We start from the raw sequence: 18,367 nt of genomic DNA on the forward strand, positions 1-18,367 counted from the left end.
AAGAGTCCAAAGTTCATAGACAAATTAATCATTAAGTATGTCCCGTCGCGGAATCTACGCTCTCCCAACTTGGGTCTCTTACAGACACCATCGTTCAGCCGTAAACGCTCTGGAGGCTGCAGATTTGGTACCTTGGCTCCCCGTCTGTGGAACACTCTCCCCTTGGAAATCCAGTCTTGTCGGGATTTGCTTACATTCAGGAAAGCATTAAAAACATGGCTCTACACACAAGCTTACCAATAGAATCCCGGTTACCCCTCGCTTAAGTATTTCCTCTGTCTGTCAGCGCCAAGAAACCAATCGGTGTTAGCGCGCGTTATAAATTATCTTTATCATAACATTAACATAACATACTCATCCTAGGTAAGCTGCACCCGTTCAAGGTAGCCAGGTTTACACTAATCCTAGTTATGTTGCACCTGTCCAAGGTATCCAAGCTTGCTCTGATCCTAGGTATGCTGTGCCTGTCCAAGTTAGTCAAGCTTACACCGATCCTAGTCATGCTGCGCCTGTCCAAGGTAGCCACGCTTGCACTGATTCAAGGTATGCTGCAACTGGCCAATATAGCAAAGCTTGCACTGATTCTAGGTTTGCTGCGCCCGTTCAAGGTAGCCAGATTTGCACTAATCCTAGTTATGCTGCACCTGTCCAATGTAGCCAAGCTTGCACTGTTCCTAGGTATGGTGCGCCTGTCCAAGGTATTCACGCTTGCACTACTCCTAGGTATGCTAGAACCCGTTCAAGTTAGCCAAGTTTGCACTAATCCTAGGTATGCTGCGCCTGTCCAAGGTAGCCAAGCTTGCACTGCTCCTATGTATGCTGTGCAGGTCCAAGATAGCCAAGCTTGCACCGATCCTAGGTATGCTGAGCCTGTCCAAGGTAGCCAAGCTTGCGCTGATCCTAGGTACGCAGCACCTGTCCAAGGTAGCCAAGCTTGCGCTGATCCTAGGTACGCAGCACCTGTCCAAGGTAGCCAAGCTTGCACTGTTCCTAGGTATGCAGCGCCTGTCCAAGTTAGTCAAGCTTACACCGATCCTAGTCATGCTGCGCCTGTCCAAGGTAGCCACGCTTGCACTGATTCAAGGTATGCTGCAACTGGCCAATATAGCAAAGCTTGCACTGATTCTAGGTTTGCTGCGCCCGTTCAAGGTAGCCAGATTTGCACTAATCCTAGTTATGCTGCACCTGTCCAATGTAGCCAAGCTTGCACTGTTCCTAGGTATGGTGCGCCTGTCCAAGGTATTCACGCTTGCACTACTCCTAGGTATGCTAGAACCCGTTCAAGGTAGCCAAGTTTGCACTAATCCTAGGTATGCTGCGCCTGTCCAAGGTAGCCAAGCTTGCACTGCTCCTATGTATGCTGTGCAGGTCCAAGATAGCCAAGCTTGCACCGATCCTAGGTATGCTGAGCCTGTCCAAGGTAGCCAAGCTTGCGCTGATCCTAGGTACGCAGCACCTGTCCAAGCTAGCCATGCTTGCGCTGATCCTAGGTACGCAGCACCTGTCCAAGGTAGCCAAGCTTGCACTGTTCCTAGGTATGCAGCGCCTGTCCAAGGTAGCCAAGCTTGCACTGATCCTAGGTATGCTGCGCCTGTCCAAGGTACCAAAGCTTGCACTGCTCCTAGGTATGGTGTGCCTGTCGCAGGTAGCCAAGCTTGCACCGTTCCTAAGAATGCTGCGCCTGTCCAAGGTAACCATGCTTGCACTGCTCCTAGATATGCTGCGCCTGTCCAAGGTAGTCAAGCTTTCACTGCTCCTAGGTATGCTGCACCTGTCCAATGGAGCCAAGCTTTCCATGCTCCTTGGTATGCTGCACCTGTCCAAGTTAGCCAAGTTTTCCCAGATCCAAGTCATGCTGCGCCTGTCCAAGGGAGCCATGCTTGCACTGATTCAAGGTATGCTGCACCTGTCCAATATAGCAAAGCTTGCAATGATTCTAGGTATGCTGCGCCCGTTCAAGGTAGACAGTTTTGCACTAATCCTAGTTATGCTGCACCTGTCCAATGTAGCCAAGCTTGCATTGTTCCTAGGTATGGTGCGCCTGTCCAAGGTATTCACGCTTCACTTGCACTACTCCTAAGGTATTCTTGAACCCGTTCGAGGTAGCCAAGTTTGCACTCCTAACATAAACACCAATACTTGCATGTGTGTACGAGGCAAGATGGCACTGCTGCTGTCTGTGCTGCAACTGCTCTGTGTTAGGTATTTTGCCTCCCCTCCCCTGTCTGGGTTGCACCTCTTTTATTTAGGAAGCTTGAAGTGCTTCTTGTGCAGTACCTTCATTGTGTTATGTTTTCACAAGTTATGTGAACATGACCCAGTAGATACTTCTTGGTCCATTGGCACTTGCAGTTTTGAACCAACTTACCAACTCTAAGTGAAAGGGGGAGCAGTTTATGCACTACAGACCTCCCTCAACTGGTTCTAATGTGTACTAGGTACTGTACAAAAGCATTGAAACCCTTTCATGAAGCTTATGCATTTAACTCGTGAGGGACATGTAGGAACGACTAGTGGAACTGCAGCTTGATGTAAGAATAATTTCAATGCATTTGCATTTGACTCGTGAGGGACATCTAGTAAGGACTAGTTGAACGGCTGCTCTTTGTAGAATTATTTTGATATTGGATACTATCATATTCAGTAAGTAAGTAAGTATTCAGTGCCCACAGCTAATCTCGTCCCATAATGCTTTGCAGGGCCTTTGGTTGGGATTATTTTTTTGCCAATAACTGTGCTTGGGGTGGTCCTAAGAGGGTGGGACCACCACTGAATCATTCAATAGGATGTGATTTTTGTTTTCAAGGCATCTGCTTGGTTCTCTTCCTATGCTAGGGAGGATCCCAAAATCATCACCTCTCTCACTGCTTATTAATTTTTCATTCACTTTTGTGAAAGTGCTATATTCTCTGTGTGTGCAAAATGCCATTTTCAATTATTACACAGTGCAGACAAGTACACAGTGCCATCAGCTCTGCACTATGCAAAGTTTAGAGTATACTATGTGAAACTATGTGTAGTGTTACTACGACAACTACGCCCAGGTTTAGTAGCGTGTCCCGCTACTCGAATGGGGGCCCAGGATAGATGCGATTTCTGGGCTACCTGTGTTGGACCCAGACAGAATAACAGCCAGTAGTCAGCCAGATGAAAACCATTGCACCTCAGCAGGATCCACAGCGCCAGTCCCTAAAACAGAAACAAACACAGCAACAGCGCTAAACAGATCCTAGCGCTAGGAGACTCAACAAGGACTCCCCTGCGCACGTCCACGAGCCCAGTGTTTATGGTAAATACCACGCCATTAGTTGTATTTCAGCACCGATAAAACCTGGCTGAATGAAAGGGCGAACTAACTGGAGTAGGGAAGAAATGAGGGGCAGCTGCAAGTCAAACAGGAAGTCCAGATATCCAGTAATCCTGTTTCTCTGTGTCCCTGCACTCGCTATGCCATAAAGTACCTACCTGTGTTTCTGCTACAGTTAATGTCACACTTCAGCACTGTCTCTAGTACACCCAGGCGTGTTATTACCACACTCCAACCATCTTCCCTCAAAAGACATTCAGCACGTTTTCAACAGAAAGCCACTGCATACATTTAGCTACAATGGGCCCGATTCACAGAATGAACTTAAGACTCAATCCTAAACTTACTACTATTTTGGTATTCACAAAATGCACTTACTACTTTTGGCATACACAGAATGAACTTACTACTTTTGGTATTCACAGAAGTTAGGATTTTGTCTTAAGTTTAAGTTTGTTTTAAGACAAACTTAAGACAGACTTAAGACAGAATTAAGACAAAATCCTAACTTCTGTGAATACCAAAAGTAGTAAGTTCATTCTGTGAATGCCAAAAGTAGTAGGTGCATTCTGTGAATGCCAAAAGTAGTAAGTGCATTCTGTGAATACCAAAATAGTAGTAAGTTTAGGATTGAGTCTTAATTTCATTCTGTGAATCGGGCCCAATGTGCCTCACGTAGGGGCCAGTAAGCTCCACCTAAAAACAGACTGCACTTTGGCAACCACCAAAAATATAAATGTTGTGGGCACAAAACATATACCGTATGTTTGTAAACGCACAGTCATCCATGGGACTCTTGGCACTGAAATAGGAGATGCTTGTTGTTACCTACCTCAGTGGTACTCATTTGATCAGCCTCACAAGGATGAAAGGCTGAGCGGACGCACCAGGATTCAGACCTGTGACTATGAGGGTAAACAGTAACACAGAATCTTACATAGGAGACATTAGTCCGCTCAGCTGCTGACCCCACTTTTAAAGAACAAACACGTAAACTGCAAAGTCAAGCAGAGAAAATGCCTGTTCTTTTAAGAGCCGCGTAAGGGGCATCATTGTTATTGTATGGCATAGCAGTACTTATCACATCACCTCCTAGCCATGCAGAGTTTAAAGTCACTGAAAGCAGTTCTTTCAATTCCGTGGCAGGGTCATATTATGTGACACATTAGAAAATGCTCTGCATTTTATCGGACAGTTAACGAAAAATGGATCTTAAAAAGAAATGGCGAGGTGTCGCCAAACGTATCAATGCAATGGCTCTTCTTTGTCCTGCTAAGGCACTCTCCCTTCTGTCCAATGGGGTAGGAAAGGGGTGCTGATGCCACTTAGTGCTTTGAGTGTGCTTACGTGTTTAAGGTGCTACTCACACGTTTGCCTCTTTATCCCAGGTGAGAGAGAGGCACAGTCTCATTGCATGGCGGTCACCTCGCAGAAACCTCTTTCCTTATATTTTCCCCTCAAATAACATTCAGTGTATGGTAAAACTCTTTTCATTAAGTGCGCAGCATCTCAATTCTAAGGAAGGGCATATTTGGCAGAGTACCACTACACAGAATTCTGTGGGGCTCTTGTCAATTGATAACACAGAAAACTCATATATCTTTGACAATACAGTCATCTCACAAAAATGAAAATTGAAAATTAAATAAAGCCAGCAGTGAGAGAGGTGATGATTGTGGGGTCCTCCCTAACCTAGGGAGAGAACCAAGCAGATGTCTTGAACACAAAGAGCACATCCTGCTGAACAATTTGGTGGTGGTCCCATCCTCCTAGGACCACCCCAAGCACAGTTATGGGCAAAAATACAATCCCAACCAAAAGCCCTGCAAAGCATTATGGGATGAGATACTAGAGTGTAGTGAATATTATAGTATCCCATATCAAAATATTCCTCAAGGGGCAGGCTCTCCGGCTCAGCTGAGAGGTAATATGAGCATAAGTTAACGAAGAGCAGCGTCCAGCATTAATTCTCAAAGAATGGCTGGTTGGGGTTCCAAAAGAGAAAGCAGGCTAAACACAGGCAGTAATGGTGTATGTGAGAAGCTCCTTTAGGCACAGGTTTGTTGCGTGTGGTTGCGCATTTTGAGGGAAAACGTTGGGTATTAGTATGGTTGTGCAGCCTTCCGGTACAGCTCCTTATTGCCCACGACTCTTGCGAAGCCTAATGCCGGTGAAGGGCTGAGCTAGAAAATGGCCCGAGGGCGGGTGCCCGTCCACATAGACTTGCTGTTTGTGCTCCTCATTGCGGTATCGGAACGGGGTGAGTAGATCTTCGATCCCGATTCCTATGGGGTTGCGTAGTTGGACGGAGCATGTCTGTTGCCTTGATTACTCTGTGGTTGCGTCAGAGCCCACCGGGGGAGTCACGATCTGAGGATGACTGGGACCGCTTTTGGAGTGAAAGTAAGATATCGACGACCCTTGTTGTCTATCAGGCAGCGATGTGCCCCAGCACCCATTTTAGGTTGATTCATAGCTGAAATTGGACCCCTGGTTGGAGCATTGCAAGGCCGGTATGCGCTCCATTTCTACAGAGGTTTATTTGTCTATTGTGGGAACTTTGATGCTACTTTTATGTTTGTTGGATTATGGGGGGTACTTGCTGTAAACATTTAACCTGGAGTCTCTAGTTCCTAGGTAGGGACCTTTTTGGCCCCAGAGAGTCTCTGCACTTTTTTTTTTTTTTTTTTTTGAGAGTTTTATATAGCGCGAACTTGAACCGAACCGAATCAGTTATCAGAGCGCTTTACATAGCACCAGTTACTTTCATTTTTTTTTTTTTTTTAGGCACGGGGAGATTAAGTGATTTGCCCAGAATCACAGGGGTTTTTTGGCGTCGTTACCGAGACTCGAACCGAGTTCCCCAGGTCCGAGGTCGAGCGCCTTAGCCGTTAGGCCAACCCCTCTTGCTCATCCTTTATCTTCCACCCTATTACTTCAAAAAGGCGCCTACTTGATAACCCAGGGAATCTACACTCCAGGCTGCTACTTTGTTTACCTAAACTTCCCCCTAGACATAGCCATAGAAAGAGGACTTAGTCTCTGAACTTCTACCCAACTACTTCAAAATGGTAACAAGAAAGAATCACAAAGTTCCCCGGGAGGACTGGGTGGAAGGGGGAAATGTGTGTGCGTGTAATGTAGAAGGAATTAGCCAAGAGGGAAGAGGGAAGGGGAAATTCCCTCTTGGGAACTAGAACCCTCACACACCCAGCAAGCTAGGTGTCATGCTTCATCATATGGGTCCTGCTCCTCGTCAGACTGGCGCTGCAATGTCTGACGGGCACCCGCGAAGGGGCTCTTTATTACTTCAAAATGGTGCCTATTTGATTCGATAACTCAGGGGATTTACACTCCAGGCTGCTACCTTGTTTGCTAAAACTTCACCCTAGACATAGCCATAGAAAGAGGACTTGGACTGTGGTTTTAGCCATAAAACTAAACAAAAGACTAATATCTCAACTGGCTCTGGATTCTACCGACTGGAGGTTTTTTTTTCTTTCTCCCCCTTCACCGGACAAAGCGGTGTGATCAGTTCCTCACTAACTAGCCTTGACTGGTGTTCGCTATGGAGGCCAACACAAGTAGCCCGACCGAAGGCTTACTCTCTCTAGTGGGCCACAGTACCTATAAGATCACCTATCCTTTACACCTCTCTAAAAATGCATCTAAAAATTTCAAACATAACTTAATCAATCAATCAATCAATCAATCAATCACTGCATTTCTAAAGTGCGCTACATACCCGTGAGGGTCTCAAGGCACTGGGGGGGGGGGGCGGGGGGGCGCTACTGATCGAAGAGCCAGGTCTTTAGAAGTCTTCTGAAGGCCAGCAGGTCCTGAGTCTGTCGTAGGTTGGTAGGGAGAGCGTTCCAGGTCTTGGTGGGGAGGTAGGAGAAGGATCTTCCTCCGGCGGTGGCTTTCTGGATGCGAGGAACTGAGGCGAGGGCGAGGTTGGCTGAGCGGAGGCTTCGGGTGGGGGTGTGGAAGCTGAATCGGTTGTTGAGGTATGTAGGCCCGGTGTTGTGTAGTGCTTTGTGTGCGTGGATGAGGAGTTTGAAGGTGATCCTCTTGTTTACGGGGAGCCAGCGCAGGCCTCTCAGGTGGGGTGTGATGTGGCTGCGTCGGGGAACGTCGAGGATCAGTCGTGCCGAGGCGTTCTTGATTCATTGTAATCGTTTCAGGAGCTTGGTTGTTGTTCCTAGGTAGAGGGCGTTTCCGTAGTCGAGTCTGCTGGTGACGAGGGCCTGGGTGACGGTTTTCAAAGTTCAAAGACTTTATTTCGGTTTTGCATAAACAATAAAAGTACATATATATACATTAAAAACAGTTAAAAACACATTCATTGTAAATACAGATAAAGTGCCATAAATGGAAAAGTGCGGTATCATCTTTACAGTGGGAAAAAAGTGACTAGTGCATTCATCTCAAAGAACCATTACATATCCAAACAATTTCTTAGGCTAACAGTCAATTTTAAAAATTAAATAATATGGAGAATACTGTCATTATGCAAAAGTTGTAAGTACATTAAGGCCGGTCTGATATGAGTAAAATTAAGTTTTTTAAAAGAGTGACCAGATACCGCCTGCGTGGATATTCATAAAATCTACATAAAAATATAAAATGCAGCATATCCTGTGGAGACTTTCCGTCGCAGCCACAGGGAGCTGCCAGTTTATTAAAAACATCAGTTTTTGGTCTAATCAGCAGGTGATGAAAAAGATTTAACCTGAACCTTGTTAACAGGAATTTTCCATGAGAGGTCAAAGAGCCCAACAGATACGGCTCTGCAGTTACACACATTTTTAACATGATAAAGTTTCTCACACTTTGTTTCAGAGTTCCACTTCTTCCCTCTATCCAGGAGGAAGTCCCGTTTAATTACCTCCAAATCACCCTTTCCAATCTTACTAGGGTGGTCAAACAGTTCCAAATGACCAAGCTTGGTAAAGCTAGATTTCACATATTTTAACCAAGGGGAACCCATTGCCTTGTCCTGGGTCATGTAGTCACTCACAATCAGATGTGTCAATGGTATATCCTGATTTAACCACAGTTTAAGCCAACAGGTTAATGGGCGTAAGGAGAAAGTGTCACTTAAATATTGCGTCCCTAACTCTTCATGTACCGAGAGATTAGGTGTGCGTGCAGGAACGCACAAAATACGCTTCAGAAAAAAGTTTTCAGCAATCTGTAACTGCTCACCGTCAGTGTACCCTCAAATTTCACTGCCATAAGTAGCAGTTGCTACCGATTTTGCATTATAAAGTTTCATCATGGCACTGATAGGTTTTTTACCCAATTTCGATGCGAAATTGAATATGGAGGCATTAACCCTGACCAGTTCCCCTTTCTTTTTTGCAAGATGAGGACCCCAATTAAGCTTAGAGTCAAAAAGGACCCCAAGGTACGAGAATGTTTTTGTTATAGGAATCACTACATCATCACGTTTAAATGAAAAGTTCCTTCTTGGTTGTAGGCCAACTTGCATGACAAATGATTTCGAGTTGTTGACCATAAGGTCTCTATCCATCATGAACAGTTTAAAAGCATTTAATAAAGCTTGAAGGCCCCTCTCAGTTCTGGAAATTGAAACCGCATCATTGTGTATAAAAGTACAGGAATCCCCCGGCTGCCAACTCTAGGGCAGTCGGACTGTACATTCTGCAACACGCTATCAAGGTCATTGATATAAAAATTAAAAAGGAAGGGGGCCAAGATACAACCTTGACGGACACCTTTTCTATTGTCAAAGTTTTTTGTTGTGCTCAGATCTTGGGAGTATCTCACATTTGCTCTAGTTTTGCTGTGCAAATCAGCCAGAAAATTGACAATTCCACTATCTACACCCTTCACCCTCATGGACTGCCAGAGCCTTCCCCTGTTTACACAGTCGAAGGCGGAGGACAAGTCCATGAAGGCGAGGTGGATGGTGCCCCTATGAGCCACAGTGTACTTGCTAAGTATTAAAAAAAGATTAAGACACTGCGTCACCGTTGATCGGCCACTACAAAACCCATACTGCGTGATGGACATAATATTATTTTCCGACACCCAGTCAGAAAGTCTCTGCAGTAGGATTCGTCCTATGATTTTGACCATCGAGTCTATTAGTGAAATAGGCCTATAACAATTTGGGCTGCTTTTGTCCCCTTTCTTAAAGACCGGGACAATCGTAGAGACCCCCCATGATTGTGGACAACCATATTTTGCTGCAGCATTAAAAACAGACTCTAAAATATGTGCTCAAAAACTTGGCTCAGATTTAAATAAATCTGGAGGGATCCCATCGGGACCAGGAGCTGTCCCAGCTGTTAGACCCTCAATGCCCTCAATAACCTCTCCCCTAGAAAAACTGATCCTCTGGCCATGGTCACTCGGGCGGGAATGGGACTTTCATCCACCGAGCTACAATACAATTGCTTGAAGGGTAATTCCCACTCCTCCTTCGATGTATAACATTCCAGGCCATCACCCAGTACCTGGACCAGGAAAGGTTTCTTCATTACCGCCCTGAATTTGGAGCTACACCGTAAAATAGAAGGGTCAAGAATCTCTCTCCATGCCTCCTCTCTTAGGAATTCCTTGTGCTTGGTAATGGTAGATTTATAATATTTACGACACAATTGAACTGTCTCCTTTATTCTTGATTTAGCTGCTAGTGGCAACCTTAAATTTCTGGCTGCTTTAGAGCAATCTCGATTAAACCACTTAGGTCCCACAGATTCTAATTTCTTTGCTGGGACCGACAGCAGCTGTATCACCTTAACCGAAAGACTTTGGTAGGCTTCAAGAACCTTCCTCGGTTGTGGGCCTTCTTGTGTGCAGACCAGAATTTCATCTGCACAGATGGTTTTAATATCTTTATAAAACAAATCTGGGGTAATTTTAGTCCATTTAAGACGACGTCTCCCGTCAGTTGTGCTTACCCTACCGGAGATGAGGTTAGGGCCTGCATTAGCTATTCAGGGACCCCTCAGGTGAACAGTGAGTGGATTGTGATCACTGAATTCACTATGTTCAATGGCAAAGGATTGCATTGACGATGTTGTTAATACATAATCGAAAAAAGTTCCCCTACCATCCCCCTTAAAGGATGGTATCTCAAAACACTTTGTAGGGTCCGTCAGTCCCATGGTCGATGATAGATCTAAGTCATTAAGTAGATCATTAAAAAGTTCCCCCTCTGTTGTGTGTTCCATGTGCATACCCTCTAAACGCGGAAAATGCAAATCCGAGTTACTTTTCAAGAGAAGATCCCCACAGGGGTGAACGTTAAAATCACCCATTATCATAAGATTATGGGTACAATCCCTCATTGAATTTCTAATAAAAACATTCAGTGCTGATATCTGACTGTTAACTGAGCATGGAATGCCAGCATTATAAAAATTGACCATACCAAACATACAGTTTTCTCCCAATAAAATTAGACCAATAATACCAAGATTGCTTGTTATGGCTCTGCGAATTTTACACGATAACGCAACAGAGATGAACGTAACCATTCCCCCCTTTGGTCTTCCCCTAGTTGTTGCTAATGCAGGAACATAAAATGCTTTGTAACCTTCCAGAAAGTGATTACATTCGACTGACCAAGTCTCCTGCAAACAGATAACCTGAAACTGCTTGATGTACCTAATCCAATTGCAGTCCTCCATCTTAGCACCCAAACCAGCAATGTTCCAAGAAATTACATTGTTCCCATTCAGTTTTGCCCCTTGTGCTTTTCTCATGCCCCATTTCATTCACTGTCTCTGTTACTTGTCCATCAGATTTCTCATGTAAATCGCACTCCTCCAAGTCGGAGAGTAAATCAAATCTATTCTGCGTTACAACATTGAACCCATTCATGCCATGATTATCAACATTGTACCGATATGCTACTTCAGGAACCGGAGGCTGACTAGGGGTAAATGAACCAGTTTTCCCTCGATAAGGAGGGGTTTTACTTAGATGGGCATAAAAGTAACCAAGGGGACGTACACACACACTGTTCGCAATGTGAACTAAGGAAGCTGCTCTTAATAAAACTGTAACCACGTGTTGGGGATGTTTGAAATTAACTACGATACAGTCCCCACTAGATGTTTTTAAGGACGGGCCAATCCAGTTCACCCTTTGAGTTGACAAAATTTGGTCAGAGTATGAAGTTGGGAAGCCACATTTATTATTCAGCCATGAAACCGTTTTATTTTTTAATGAGTCATGGGATTCCTCATGGGGCTGAGCTGAGTGAAAATCAATGGGCGGAACATTTGTTAAAACAGCCACATAAGGTGCACAATTAGGAGGAAGATTGATGTAGCGACCTTTCTTTACTTGTCTAATATCCGGGTTACCCTCAGGAACTAATATAGCCTGTTTATTCTGACCGGTTGTAGATGTAGAACTAAGTGGTGCGGATTCAATTACAGCAATTTTCTGACTATTCCGCTGTGAAGGCATTCTACCAGTACCCTGCCCATCTCTATTATGACCCTTCTCCACAGCCTTAGGTTTTACGGCTGGGGTAGAAGACAGGGGATGTATGACGTTACAACGCATACTTTTACCACGCATACCTTTGCAACGCGGTTTTTACCATGTATACCATTACAACGCATAGCGCTTAGAGGTGCTGGATAGTGGTAAGTATAATTTTCTATTCCAACTCCAGTCCCCGTGGACACTAGGGAAGGTGTTGGATAGAAAATTAAACTTATTCCCTATCCTAGAGCGCCCCCCAGCGCAATGCGTTGCATGGTATGCGTGGTAATACCTGCGTTGTAATGGTAGTGCGTTGTAAAAATTTCGTTGTAAACGTTACATACCGAAGACAGGTGTGTTGTTATCAATGCACCTAGTCTATTAACTTCTAGTGCCACACTATCCAATTTAGCTGTCAGGGGTTTCATTAACTCTTCAATCTTTGCATCTAATTTTTCTTCAAGGGTACTGATCAATAGTGCAAATTGGTGCAGATTGATATTTGTGGCAACTACATTATTACCTACATGTGAATCAGGTCCACTAACATGGCTATTTGGGACCGGTTGCGCTATTTCTACTCTTTTCTTTCCATGCTTCCCCCCGCGTTTGTCAGTGGCTTTCTACATGATCTCACTGGTCTAGGGGAAGGGGAAGGGGAAGGCAAAGGCTGCTCTGATATCTCAGTAGATATGTAGGATACATTTTCCTGGAAGTCAGCATGAACCTGCGCTTTAACCGCTATAACAGACCTACTGCTCCCTTCAGGTATATCAACTATGGCTGAGCCTACAGCTAATGACGGCATATCATCATCTGGCACCCGATCACTTCCACGACCTAATCAGGCCCTACGTTCGCTATTGATCTGAGTTACCTTTTTTACCAGATAGTTATCCATAATACCTAACCCAAATGTGGTCATGTCTTGTTTTGCTTTAGACATTGTCCACGTGGATGAAAAGACAACAGGCTTCAAATGCCCTTTACCCCTTAAACAATGAAATATAATGAAAGTCTCACTTGGGAGTACAAGTCCTTGAGTGGGAACTCAAAATCCGTCGCCCAGCCCGGCCTCCTCTGGCCTCCTCTGGCCTGAGAGGGCCTGCCCTTTGCCCGGGCTTCGTCCGGCATCCTGCGAAGCGGGTCAAAGCGCTGTTTAAAGGCGCCTCCTGGCGCTTGCGGTACACGCCAGAGCAGCACCGCCGCTGAAGCAGCCGGGAGTTGAAGTCCCGGGGCGGCGGCGCGATCCCAGCAGATCGTGACTCCTGGCCGTGGCGGCAACGTTGGAGGGCTTCCTCACCTCACCCCCGCAGCTGTGGTAAGTCTTCCCGTCTTACGGTTTTTCTCATGTCGGGGGGATCCATTTGCAGATCCTGCAGAGCATTCGGAGTGTGTTGAAGCAGGACATGGAGACGGCGTTGACTTGCCTGGTCATGGAGAGGGTGGAGTCGAGGATGAGGATCAAAAGAAACCCGGAAACACTTATCTCAGATACTTATTTCTGCATCTCTAATGGAGACATCATGTCGGACCTAATCTTCTGCACAAACAAAACGGCCCAATGGAGGAAATCTCTCCTATCCTTTTTCCAGTGCAAACAAATAAAGAGAACTCCCCACGGTTTTAGTCTGTCCACTTCATCCTCTCCTATTTATAAAATAGATCTCACCATTTCTATCTACAATAATGGGATCGTTCTCATTCAAGCTTCTAATAGTAACCTAAGCAATTTGACAAGCTCTTTCTGAGGATCAAAAGGTCTATGGTGAACAACTCACCTTCTGCACGACAAGACCTAGATCTAACCACAGCAAGCACTTTTCAAAGCGCTAGCCTCATCCCATCCTCAGATTTACCTCCCCCTCACCCAATTCCCATCCCTTGCCCCTGTTAAGACTCAATGAACAACCTACTACGCAGGACTCCCCTACTAATGACTATGTCCTCCCTATCCCACATAGACATCCTTCCCCCTCTCTAGATCTTCACACCCAATCTTCATACCGGTCTAGGCTTTCTGCAACTCCGCTCACACCCAATGACGAACCATCTCCATTGCAATACACCCTCAGCGCCACAGATCTCTCTAACACACCTATACTCCCTCCCCCCTCTCCGGATCTCTTCCTTCAACTTCTGCCCATCTCCCACCACCCAGATGTGCTGGCACATTTGGACGATATCTCCCACCAATTGCACCTTCTCTCCAACGAATTACATGTCATGAAAGCACTTTCACTGGAATACCTCCCTTTGTTAAGTCCCCTCCTCTCTCATCCAAACTGGCCCAGTACCAACGCCAGTGTCACAGAAAAAGCTCCCCATGACAATTCCTCCTCCCCTTCTATCGTCCCTCTTCTTAACACAGCCTCTCTCCCCAGACGCTCATTGTCAGGGATTGCACCCAATGAATCTGATAGCCTTCTCAAGCCATTTTCTTCGAATACAGACACCAAATCAAATACAAAGGGAAAAATTAAAAATATTCACTCTAACCCGAACAGAGAAGCCCACCATAACCGCAGAGTCATAAATAATGACAACCTCAGGAGAGTCAACATCATTTAGCCTCCTCCTCCCCAGATTCAGGCTACACTCAAATGCATGTTACTCAACTGTAAGTCTGCCAACAAACATGCCTCTGAGATCTTTGACCTCATACAACATAAAGATTTAGACATCATTATACTCACCGAAACCTGGCTCACCCCCTCATTCACTCCGATTTTATACCTCTTGGTGCCACCATCCATGACATAATTCGTCTGGACAGAATTAAGAAAGTGGGAGGCGGTCTAGCCTGTATACATCGAAATACACTTTCAGAATCCTCTTCAGAATCCCTCTCAGAATCCTCTTCCCCATCAACCTACGAATACCTTTGCCTCAACATTTCCAGTAACAAACAGATGGTTTGCAAACTTCATATATTCTATCACCCTACGGGTGACAATCTACCATTCATTGAACAATTAATGGATATCATAGCAGACAATGTGGATTCAGTGCAGCCCCACATCTACCTTGGAGACTTTAACCTTCATTGGTCAAACCCTAATGACCCAGCGGTAGCATGCCTCAATTCCTTCTTGAAGGATCACGATTTGGTTCAACACTGTGACCAGCCTACCCACAGTAAAGGGGAAACTCTTGACCTTATCATCTCCAAAGGACACTCAATCACTCTGGACTCCATCATACCCTGTGATTAGTCAGACCATCACGTCATTCCCTTCCAAATCAACTTGGAGGTTTCTCAGAGTAATTCTCAACCTACTAACTCAAAGATCTGGAGACGTGACCTCAGAAACATAAACGCAGTTGACTTAGTAACCCGCTGCAAGCGTGACCTCTCTCCTCAAAGAAACTTAGTTGAAGTACATGCACTCCCAGACTTCTATAAATCTTCAATTTCCAGCATAATGGACAACATTGCTCCACTCCAACATGAACCATGGTTTAGATATTTTTGAGGGTGCATTTTTAATAGCAAACTAAGGGGCATATTACCAACCAATAGAGATAATTTTTGTCTCTAACTTGTTTAGAGACAAAAATTATCGCCGCAAATCGGCGATTTTTATCGCAGATAAACCTTGCTATTAGCAAGGTTTATCGCAAATGCGATAAAAAACGGCCGCAATGCATGAATATCGCTGAAAAGTCAGCGATATTCATGCATTATCGAGCAAATGCTCTTAGCCATGTTATCCACCTCCCATTGGATAACATGGCTAAGAACTGCTCCTGGGCAGGTGTTAGCTTTTGGAGATATTCGCGCTTAGCGCGAATATCTCCAAAAGTTGGTAATAGGAGATAGCGATGTTAGCGACTGTTTCCAGTCGCTAACATCTTGGCACGCCCACTTTGCATGTCATTAGTGATAAATATCACTGACATGCAAAGCGGGGCCCTAGATGGTCACTATCTCCTATTAACTGTCGCTAACTGGTGTTAGCGACAGCTTGGTAATAGGGAGATAATTTTATCTCCGCTTTCTTGGCTTTTAAAGCCAAAAAAGCAGAGATAAAGCCCTTGATAATATGCCCCTAAATTCGGAACATCGTAATCTAAGGGCATTGGAGCGCTCCTGGAGATCCACTCCTTCAGTGGACCATCTAAAAAACCTCAGATCAGCTAGAAGCTCTTATATTAAACAAATCAAGGCAACTAAGGAGGAATATTTAAAATCCCAACTCAACCAAGTGGCCAATCAAACCAAGAAACTGTTCGAACTGGTCAAACAACAATCTGTCAAAGCCCCCAACCGTTCAACCTCAGAGGTCAGTCCCCCCTCTTGTTCTGACTTAGCGGCCCTTTTTACTGAGAAAACAAGACTTATTTACATTGATCTAGAATCCAGGAGATCTCTTATAACATCATACGGCCCGGCACCCCCACAGGACGCACCAGACAAAGTCACCACCCTTAGCAGGGGTATCAAGCACAATGCTTCTTGGGACACCTTTACCATCCTAACGGAAAATGACATCAGTGTGGTCCTTCGGAGTATCAACCCATCTAACCACTTCAGTGACCCTCTTCCACCTATCATCTTCAAATCAATTAAAGATTCTATCTCTCCCTTCTGGACAAAGATTGTCAATGCTTCTCTCTCACAGGGTACGATACCAGACTGCTTAAAAGAGGCCCAGGTAACACCTATTCTAAAAAACCTACATCAGATAGTTCAGATCTTAACAACTTCCGCCCCATCTCCAGCATCCCCACTCTAGCCAAACTCCTGGAAAAATGTGTCCAGCCTCAGTTATGTGCCCACATAAAAAATTTCCACCTCCTGGCCCAACACCATTCGGGCTTTCGTAGTGGGCATAGCACTGAATCGGCTCTCACTCATGTAATGGATGACATCCTAAGAATGCTTGACAGAAATGAATTGTGCCTACTTATCCTACTTGACCTCTCCTCAGCTTTTAACACTGTCAATCATGACAACCTACTAGATATTTTGGAGCAAAGGATGGGCCTCTCTGGACAGGTGCTGAAGTGGTTCTCATCCTTCCTTCATCATAGATCACAAAGAGTTAAGGAGAACCATTCTTTATCGCAGCCATCCCCTGTAACCATGGGGGTTCCCCAAGGATCTTCTCTATCTCCCATTCTATTCAATTTGTTTCTGGAACCACTAGCCAATGTTCTAAACTCCATGGACATTAACTTCCATATGTATGCTGAAGACACCCAACTCTACCTGAAAATCTCCTCCCCAGACAACATCTCTTCACTCAACTCCACCTTACTAACTACCCAAAATTGGCTAACTATGAACCACCTCCTGCTAAACACCTCCAAAACAGAAATCCTCCTCATCTCTCCCCAGACACACACTCCTAATATTGACCTCTGGATGAACCAACTCACAGCCTTCAACTGCTCCCCACACATTATTGACTCAGCTAAATCTCTAGGAATCAAACTGAACAAACATTTGAATATGAAGACCCAGATCAGTAACGTAAGCAAGGGAGTTAACCACCTTCTGAGAACTCTCAGGAATCTCAAACCTTTCCTACCTCAAGCCGATTTCAAAAAGATGGTCCAAGGTCTTGTTCTACCGAGGCTTGATTATGGCAGTGCTACACTATGCGGTCTCCCCAAATACACTTTGGCTCCTTTAAAGGCATCATTGAACGCTGCGGCCAGACTCATTACGGGCACCAAGCGAAATGCCCACATTTACCCGGTCCTAATATCTCTAAACTGGCTGCACTACGAAGCTAGAATTCAACTAAAGATTGCATGCCTAGCGCAGAAGGCCATCCACTTCAAAACCCCCAATTACCTGGCACAAAAGTTAATACTATCCGGATGGGGTAGACCGTCGAGGAGCGCTAACTCCCTCCTCCTGGAACCCAAGAGCTTCCGCAAAAAGAGAACTTGTCAACGAGCCTTCTCGGGTTCTGCTCCAAAAATGTGAAACTCACTCCCATCGGAAATCCGGAGAATCTCCTCCAAGGCTGCATTCAAATGGGAAGCAAAACGATTCCTCATGAACAAGTTCTTACCTTCATAAGAGGAGCGAAGATCAGCTATAAGCACATCCATCACACTTCAAGAAAGAACATCATTCTGGTTCTTTACTATTGTACTGGCTCCCCTTGGTAATTCTGTTTTCCTATGCATAGCACATTATACTCCTAGCCAAGGGCTATCTTGAGTCTTCTATGTCCACCATTGTATTGCTTTTGTATATTCCCTATTTGACTTTCGTACTGTTATGTTACCTCACTCCCTCAAGTGTAAAGCGCTCTGATATCCTTCGGGATTAAGTTCGCGCTATATAAAACTTTATAAATAAATAAAAATAAATAAAATATCATGTATTGTTTGTGTTTTGTATCATTTGATGTACAGTGGTCTAAAACAAAAACTAATGGTAATGTTTTTAAACCTGTAGTGAACCCCTGATGAAGGGCTTTGGAAAGCCCGAGATTCATTGGGTAAATGTGATCAACAACAGAGGATGTTTTAGGTGACGTCATGCTTCAGAAAAAGGCCTAGATTGGCATATCTGGAGCAGTAGAAACTTGTGTAACACATAATGCGCCTCACATGTGACAAGAC

This window comes from Lissotriton helveticus, chromosome 1_1, assembly GCF_964261635.1.
Source record: "Lissotriton helveticus chromosome 1_1, aLisHel1.1, whole genome shotgun sequence".
NCBI lineage: Eukaryota > Metazoa > Chordata > Amphibia > Caudata > Salamandridae > Lissotriton > Lissotriton helveticus.